General features: G+C 37.4%; 1 pseudogene; it reads right to left on the bottom strand.

The window, feature by feature from the left end:
• Window positions 1-767: 767 nt before the first annotated feature.
• Window positions 768-5,362, bottom strand: LOC123383279 (annotated as a pseudogene).
• Window positions 5,363-9,779: the final 4,417 nt, after the last annotated feature.

The raw sequence follows: 9,779 nt of genomic DNA, 5'->3' as shown, positions 1-9,779 counted from the left end.
TCTCCCTCCCTCTCTGCCCCTCTCCTGCTCACTTGCTCTCTCTCTTAAAATAAACTTAAAAAAAATTTAAAAGTATAAATCCACTTTCAAATAACATCATACCCACTTCATGTACAATACAGATACCCTATAATATTTTGCTAATTCCTCCTTTCTATTGTCACATTGCTGTCATTCATTCCACTTGTACATGCTATAATGACCCAATACTTATTTTCTACATTAAGTAAACAGTCATCATTTAGGTCAATTAAGAAAAATATTTTAACTTCATTTATCTTTCTCTGATGCTCTACCCTTATTTAAGGAAATGCAAATCTAAACATCAAACAAATATGATTTTCCTTCTGCACAAGAAACTTCTTTTCATTTTTCCATCAGGAGAGATCTGATAATGAATATTCTCAGTTTTTGTCTGCTAATTTCTCGTTCTGCTTTGAATTAATTTCTCTGGATGTATATTGTTACATGTTTTATTTCTCTCAAATCTTTACAGCACTCGATTAACTTGCTGCTTGAATAGTTCCAGAGGATAAGTCCACTGTATTTCTTCTGCTTGTTTTTTTTAATAATTTTTTTAATGTTTATTTACTTTCGAGGGAGAGAGAGAAAGAGAGCGCAAGCAGGGGCAGAGCAGAGAGGGAGGGAGACACAGAATCCAAAGCTGGCTCCAGGCTCTGAGCTGTAAGCACAGAGCCTGATGTGGGGCTTGAACCCACGAGCCATGAGATCATGACCTAAGCTGAAGTCAGATGCTTAACCGACTGAGCCACCCAGGTGCCCCCTCTGCTTGTTTTTTTATAGGTATGATTTTTGGTGTATCATTTTTCTTTATTTTTATTATTTGTTTTTTACATTAACCCTTTTGTTATAGGCTAGCAATGCTCCAAATGGCAGAGCTTCTACTGGTCTTTCAACTCCTCAGTCTTCTGATGGCAGAGTTTATTGTGACAGCAGAAACGGGGGTGTAGGTTCACACACCACCAGCTATGATGTTCATACAGGAACCACAATGCCAGATCACCATAGCTTGACTTTCCATCTTTGTTCTTCCATAGAAGGAGCAAGTCTACATGGCATGCTCAATTATTTTACTCCTCTTCCACATTTTCCTAAGGCAGCAATATAACAGGTCCTGCCTTTACAGAGGATTCTGACTTTCTTGGTGCGTTTACCCAGGTCACATGCTCCAAACTAGGTCTGAGCCCAGGCAGGAAGAGACACGGTGTCTGGTGTATCATGTTTTAAAGATTTTCTCTATTGTGATTTTTTTTAAAATTTTTTTTCAACGTTTATTTATTTTTGGGACAGAGAGAGACAGAACATGAACGGGGGAGGGGCAGAGAGAGAGGGAGACACAGAATCCGAAACAGGCTCCGGGCTCTGAGCCATCAGCCCAGAGCCTGACGCGGGGCTCGAACTCACGGACCATAGGATCGTGACCTGGCTGAAGTCGGACGCTTAACCGACTGCACCACCCAGGCGCCCCTATTGTGATTTTTTTTTATGCAGTTGGAATATATATCTAGTTGTAGGTATGTTTTTTAAATAACACTTGGTATTTCTTGGAGTGCCTAGGCAGCTCAGTCAGTTAAGCATCTGACTCTTGGTTTCAGCTCAGGTCATGATCTCACAGTTTATTAGATCGAGCCCCACTTAGGATTTTCTTTTCCCTTCTCTCTGTGTCCCTCCCCCTCTCATGCACTCTCTCTCTAAACTTAAAATAATGATAATGATAATGATAATGATAATGATAATGATAATGATAATGATAATACTTGGTATTTCTGAGTATACTGGACCTGTAGTTCATTGTCTGCCATTAAATTTGGAAAGTTCTTATATATTACTGCTCCAAATATTTATTGTACTCATTATTTCTCCTCCTGGTATTCCAGTTATATGCATCTTACAACTCTTTATATTTTCCCTAGATGTTCTATTCTGTATATTCATGATTCTCTGTTCATGTGTTTCAGTTTGGGAAGATTCTATACACCCATCTTCAAAGTCAATGATTATTTCCTTTACCATATCCAGTCTATGTTGAGGCCATCAATGGCATTCTGAATCACAATGGTTATTTCTTACCAGCATTTCCTTTTGATTCTTAGAGTTTTTAACTGATTTTCTTTTTCATCTTTTCTTGTATCTTATCTACTGTTTCTATATTTCAGTCCATAACATAATCGTACTGATTTCAAACTGCCAACCTGATAATTACAACATCTGTATCAAGTCTGAATCTGGTACATGGGCTATTTTCTCAATACATAAAATTCATATTGTGTTTTCTCATGTTTATAACACCCTTGTAAATTTTTCTTGAATACTGGAAATGCATCAGAAATATGAATGGAGATATATACTCCTTTCTAATTAGGCTTTATTTTACTCTTTCTATTGTGTTTTCCATATTCCCTTTCTATAAGTGACTGATGCTTCAAATTACTTGAATGTCCACTTTTGTTTCCTATCATCACAATGGGCTTCCTTTTGTTTCCCATCATCACAATGGGATTCCTTAAGTATTATAGTCAGAAAGAACCTGGTTCCTATAGCAATTTCAGGTTTAATCCATTTTTATTATACTGGTGCTCTATTGTTATGGTTGGAAACTGTAAAGCTGGGGAAAAAGTGTAAAGTTGGGGGGATTTAAAGAATCTTATGATTAAGGGGCACCTGGGAAGCATAGTTGGTTAAGTTCCTGGCTCTTAATTTCAGCTCAGGTAACGATGTCATAGTTCATGAGATTGAGCCCTGCATCAGGCTCTGTGTTGACACGGTTGAACCTGCTTGGGATTCTCTCTGTACTTCTCTCTCTGCCCCTCTCCCACTCATGTGCATTCTCCCTCTCTCTCAAAATAAATGAATACAATTAAAAAAAAAAAGAATCTTATGATTGAATCTCCATCTTTAAGTGGGCCTATATTGAATTGCTTTGACATTCAAAACTGTTACTCCATTTGTGTAGCTTTTTTCCTCAGCTCATTTATTCTGCAATGCCTGGCTCCAGCATTCCAGTCAATTTCCTTGAATCCTTCAACTCTTTTGACTACATCTTTTGCCCACAGGTGAAACCAAAACACTAAAGGGATATGGAATCAACAAAATACCCTTCACACAAATGGACTAAATACCTGAAGGTCTTTAACCCTGGAGTATGATTTTGTTATGAAAAAGGCTCTTGATATATTTCACAATTATCACTCTTCCCTAATTTTTTCAGAGACGCAAGTGGACCTTCCTTGGATATGCATTATGAAAACCTGATGGGCTTCCTTTACATAAACCCATGAAAGTACGGGAAACTCCTGAAACACCGAAACACTCAGGAATTCTTTACTGTCATGATAGTTACAAATCAACCTCTAGCAATTCATCAAAATGATCATTTAAATTTTCCTTCTAATTTATGGCTTTAATGGCTTATGAGACAAATAAATCAACCTTAACAGTGACTCTTCAGAAACACACATCTCTCTAGGTTTGGGGATGTTTGTTTGCTCTATAACCTAAGTTATATAATTAGTCTAAGGAAAGTCACAGATTTTAATTTAGTGTCATTTTCTTATACTAAATTTGGAAATGTTGGTTTTTAAACTCTACTTTTTGGGAGTTGAAAATGTAATTCCAAGTTGACATTAAATAAAATCCCAAAATAGAAATACAGTAGAAAAATAATGAAGCAATTCAAAAATATGAAAAATGATTCCAGAAAAGAAGCTTAAAAATAGTAGAGAAAAGTGAAACCATCATAAAAATAAATGCCATATTCAAAAAGGAAAAAAAAAACGTGAGGAGCACCTGGGTAGCTTGGTCAGTTAAGCATCTGGCTCTTGATCTCAGCTCAGGTCATAATCTCACAGTTCATGGGATCAAGGCTTATGTCAGGCTCTGTGCTGCCAGTGCAGAGCCTGCTTAAGATTCTCTCTCCCTCTCTCTGCCCCTGCCCAGCTCATGCTTTCTCTCTCTCTCTCAAAATAAATAAACTTAAAAATAAATAAATAAATAATAAAAAATACAGAAAACAAGCCTCTGAAAAGTCAGCTGAAAATAGAGAGGAGAAATTAAGTAAAGTACTATCTAACATATGCAAAAAAAATGTTCCTGAAGAAGATGAAAGAAATGCAAACATTTTATTCAGAAAATCATTCAGACTAAAAGATTTAGCTGTAAGATTGAAAGTTTCCTTTCACTCAGATGAAAAATTGGTACAAAAGAAAAACAAAGATAGCTTAAAATACTCCTAGTCTTTGAGATAAAGGACACTGTGCAGTGAAGCAAAAGATGAATCTTAGGCCCATAAAAAGAAAATATCAGTCTGGCTTCAAAAATCTTCACTGCAACAGTCACTGATAGAATACAGGGAGCAATGTTTACAGAAGAAAGTAACCTAACCATTTTATACCCAGGTACAGTGTCACCTCGTTATAAAGCAATAGACAAAAAAAAATTGAACTATGCAGATTCCCGGGAAGAATCAAAGTAGGCATGAAGTAATACCTAATTCCTCAAGTGGAATATCAAGAGATTAAAAACTCTCACACCTCCCTTTTGGTAGATTACAGTTCTAAGAATCTTAGCAAGACATTGGCAAAATCAGTGTTGGGTTTGTGGTTTCCAAATACCATTATTTTCTAACTTAAAGGTACTATTAGGTGAATATTTTGGTACTTCATAAGACTTATAGCTGCATACAACATAGAATGGAGCATAGCCAACATCACCATGAGGTGGACTAATCGTGATTCTTTTCTCTGCCTTATTTTAAGTTGTAACTTCCACTCCACAATAAAAATACCATTTTCCAGGGTGACTAGGTGGCTCAGTCTGATAAGTAACTGACTCTTGGTTTCTGTTCGGGTCATGATCTTGCAGCTCATAGGATTGAGCCCCACACTGGGCTCTGCTGACAGCAAGGAGTCTGCTTGGGATTCTCTCTTTCCCTCTCTCTCTGCCCTAAACCCTCTCACACTCTCTCAAAATAAATAAACTTAAAAAAAAAGAAAAATACCATCTTCCCATCTAGATTCTGGCAATCCATGCACTGATACGCAGTTACCCTTTACCTCCTACTACTCCATACAAAAAACAAGGAGTTTTTCCTCCTTGGACATGGGTTAATGTGTTACGGAGGCAAATTTGACACCAATACTCATTCCTCACCTTGCCTTATCCCAAATTTAATTCCTATGGACCTACCAATTTAGCCCCCAATGCTACAAGTCATCACCCCCCTCTTTTTTTTTTAGGACAGATCTCTTACACTCTTCTTTACTTTCCATCAACAGAGAACTCAGAGATACATTCATTATCTCCTGCGAGGTTGGGCTCCTCTCACCTTATTGACTTTAATCATCACCATCAATTTTCTAAGTTGGAGTCATATCTTAGAATGGGGTAGTTCTGCACCATCCCATGGACCTGGTATAGCTTGGGTTCCTACACACTGGGTGGTAATGGACAAAATGTGCTGCCCTTCCCCCTGTGGTCTGCTGTCGTTAAGTATGTGAAGTTTGGTAGCAAGATATATTACATTAACTCAAGTGAAGCAGACTTTTTGTTTTTTCCTTATCTTCTACAATTAGAACAAGAGGGTAAGCTCAGAAGGGCATTGGGTAGGGAAAAAGAATACTCATTTTATCAGAAAGGGGGACTTAATGAGAATGGGTTGAGGCTGAAGAGATGATTTGTGCCAGGCAAGGACAGGGTGGAGTCTTGGAGGGGAGACAGGCAATGAAGAAGAGAAGATAGGATAGGATCATCTGACCTTGTTACCATGTCTGAATCTGAGTTTAAAGGTCTTCATATTCCTTTTGATGCTTGTGGATCTTAGTCTCCTAAGTACACTAGGATCCTCTATTTCATTGTCACTTTAGCCATGTTAAAAACCTCAGAATTTCTACCAAAGAATATTGCCTTGCCCTTAGATAACCATTCCATAGCACGCTAAAGACCATAGCCTTTCAACATTGTGGGGTCATCACAGTACTTTCCTTAGCCAATGGCAGCTATTAGAGATGAACAGCTCACAAGTCACCATTCTGACACCACCCTGGAAGGCACGGATTCTGGAGGGGAAAATGAAGTGTAGTTTGAAATAGGGGATGTTTCTTTAGCACCCCTAAAAAGCCTTCCCAGTTGACTTCCCACTCTTTCTCATCTTGAAATGTCCACTTCTTATGGTACACAAGTCAAGGATGTTTCCTCTAAATCATTAATCATGGCCACCATCCATATCCCTAGTTAATTTTCTCTCCCATCCTTCACTATCAAGTACTAGTTTGGAATACAAACTCATTGGATATAGGAGTCATCCCATTTCTCTCCAACTAATTCCTTTTATATGTTTTAAACATTGTTCATTTTGTGGGGCACCTGGGTGGCTCAATCAGTTGAGCGTCCGACTTTGGCTCAGTTCATGATCTCACAGTCTGTGGGTTCAAGCCCTATGTTGGGCTCTGTGCTGACAGCTCAGAGCCTGGAACCTGCTTAGGATTCTGTGTCTCCCTCTCTCTCTGCCCCTCCCCGACTTGCACTCTGTCTCTCTCAAAAATAAATAATTTTTTTTAATTTAAAGACTGTTCATTTCCTACTACCAGATAATTTTCTCATCCTTTCTTTCCCCAGTGTCCACATAGATCATATCTGTTTTCTGTTTTCCAGTGTGAACTCACTTCCCCAGACTATCAAGAATCTGATGGCAAATCTTGCTATATAGGTATTGTGGTCTCACTCCAAATATAGGGGTTCATGTTCACTTCAATAGCTATAGTAGCCAGATGTGCTTTGTACCACTGTGGGAGTACATACAAATATTTATCTGGTGGAAGGTGTTCTAGGTATTTGTATGCAGATAACAACAACATATGGATGACAAATACTCTCAGTGAAGAGTTTGGGCTAATCAGGCATGACATACATGAAAAACTTTGTAAATATATGTCAGCACTTAACAGTAACTTTTATAAACCTATTTTACTGCTGGTACTATTTCCATCCTATTTACCTTCACTATTCTGGAGAAATGGAGCTTATCTTATGACTGGTGGCATTCAATTTTATGAATAGTGATAGCAAGCATCCAGCTTCCTAGAGGAGACAAGTCCTCCAAGATGAAGTTCTCTCCAATTAACTCCCTAGATAGAGGAGCTTTAATTCAGATTTTTGGCTCTGAAGGAAAACATATGATAAGGTTAGCTACAGGTCTATGATTCTAAATTACCAACTATATTCATATAGCTTGTGGCCATTACAACCTCTAGACCAAGCAGGGTTTTCCTGAGTTTCCCATGGGGCACTCAATTCCTGGTGTAACCCAAAAACGTCCATGACTTAATGCCCATGTACCGTTAAGTTACATGGTGACTGAGATTTAAGGCTACAAAAGAAATTAGGGCTGTTAATGAGTGGACCTTAAAATAGGGTGATTTTTCTGAATTATCTCTATGTGTTCATAAAAGTGGAAGAGGGGAAAAGAAGTCAAAGTAAAAAGTAAAAGGAACAATGAAATTAATGCAATGTGATACTCAAATTTGCTAGCTTTGAATATGAAAACAGGAGCCTATAAAAGAAATGAATATATTCTCAAGAAGGAAACACAAAGCAAGAAAATGGATTATACCCCAGAACCTCCAGAAAGGAACGCAGCCCTAAGGATACCTTGAATTCATCCCAGAGAGGCACACATTGGACTTATTCTCCCAAAAATCCTGTTATAATAAAATTGTGCATTTTTTATAGGTAAGTTTGTAGGACCTTGTTAAAGCCATAATACAAACATAATACAGGTCACAAAGTATATTAACTCATTAACAATTTATTGATAACCTGCTTTGCATAAATACTGATAGGGGCATAGGATGACACACTACTGAAAAACACATGATCCCTAAATCCAAACAGGTTCTAGCTCAATAGAACAAAAAAGTCTTGAAGGAACATCTCAGGATCATAAGTCAGTTTCTGATGATCCCATTCTCCAAACTTCTATTCCTGTTATTGTTCCCTGGTCTCTGTTCTCAGGCCCTCTTCCTTCATTACTCTCATAACCATCCTGGGACATAATCACTTCTATTGAGACCTATATATCTGCTTATTCTAGTGTTTCCTGTGAGGTTCTCCCCAAAGTTGGTATAGATCTTCATTGAGACAATCCCCTAATAGCAAAGTCTTGGATTCTAAGACTGTCTCAAACCAGAAAACAACCTATTTGTTGATAGGATCTTGTCTTTTCTCTGTATGTCTCTATTATCTGCCAAGGATAATACTTCATCACTATAAATGCTCAATACATCTTAATTCAGTTAGCAAATGCCACCATTATTATTACTACAGAGTCAGTACATAGGTTCCAAGGACACAATGGTCACATTGGTTTTGAGGTCAGAGAAACCCGGGCATAAGAGGAGAAACTTAAGCCAAAGCCTTATGATGACTTAAAATCTACAAAGCTTGAGGCTCAGTACACTTCTTGATGGATACAGGAAGGAACAACAGGTTTCACAGGTTATGTGAAAGGACATTGGTATGATTCAGAAGCAAACAAATTTAACTTGAGTTGTGGATCATCAGCAAATTTTGTGGAGCTAGGTCACAGATTAGTGAACATAGAATGTTCAAATGTATAGGGCACCTGTGTGGTTCAGTTGGTTGAGTGTCCAACTCTTCATTTTGGCTCAGGTCATAATCCTAGAGTCATGGATCAAGCCCCGTATTGAGCACTACACTGAGCATGGAGCCTGCTTAAGATTCTCTCTCTCTCCCTCAGCCCCTCCCCAGCTAGCGCACATGCATTCTCTCTCTTTCGCACTTAAAAAAAAGAAGAAGAATGTTCAAATTTATTAAACAACCATTCCAGTAACTTCTCTGAAATCTGGTGAATCATATCCAACTCCTTCCCTCAGAAAAAATTCAGGGGTTAACACATATGTCCAAATAAGTGTGACAAATAAAGTGTAATAAAACAAGAGACTCTGGTCAAGAGGTAAGGGGTTTTCTGAAATGAAGCCTCAAGAAGTGAATGCCATCCAGTGTGCAGAGAGCAGGTTTATAAACACATAAACTTTATTGTCACTTCTAGGTAAGTTTATATACTTACTTCTGAGCATCAGGTTTATAAAAACATAAATTTTATTGTCACTTCTAGGTAAATTTATATACTTACTTCTGAGTATGCATCCAAGAGAAACACTCGTATAATATCTGAGCAAACGTAAAAGGCTAGTATTCATAGCAATTATGAGAAAGTGAAATTTAGAGACTTGGTGTTCATCTGTGGAGGTAAAATTAACTAAATGATTCACTCTGAAATACTAGCCAGTAATTCAAAGTAATGGACTAAACAACAGGCCATATACAGAGCGCCATGGATATCACATTGACATAGACCCTGAATGAAATTAATAGTGAAAATGATATGGTGGCTGACTTTGCTTTACAAATACTCTAACAAAAATATAGAAATAAGTGGGAGTTGGATAAAATATAAATAGTAAAGTATTTACAACTGTTGAAGTTAGATAATGCACACATTATTAGCATACAAAATCTTTTCAAGTCATTTGCCAATTTTTTATTGTACTAAAATACCTGTAAGATTGAATTCATCATTTGAACCATTTTTAAATTTAAGTATTCAGTGCCATCAAATACATTCACAAAGACATGCATTCATAATCACTATTTCTAGAATATATTCATTGCTCAAGGCAGAAAACCATAATGATTAAGTAGTATGAATGCAAGCCAAGAAAATATCTTTAAAGTGCATAAAG

This window comes from Felis catus, chromosome X (assembly GCF_018350175.1).
Source record: "Felis catus isolate Fca126 chromosome X, F.catus_Fca126_mat1.0, whole genome shotgun sequence".
In the NCBI taxonomy this organism is placed as follows: domain Eukaryota; kingdom Metazoa; phylum Chordata; class Mammalia; order Carnivora; family Felidae; genus Felis; species Felis catus.
The sequence above is the reverse complement of the archived record's forward strand: the minus strand, read 5'-3'. Positions and strand labels throughout refer to the sequence as shown.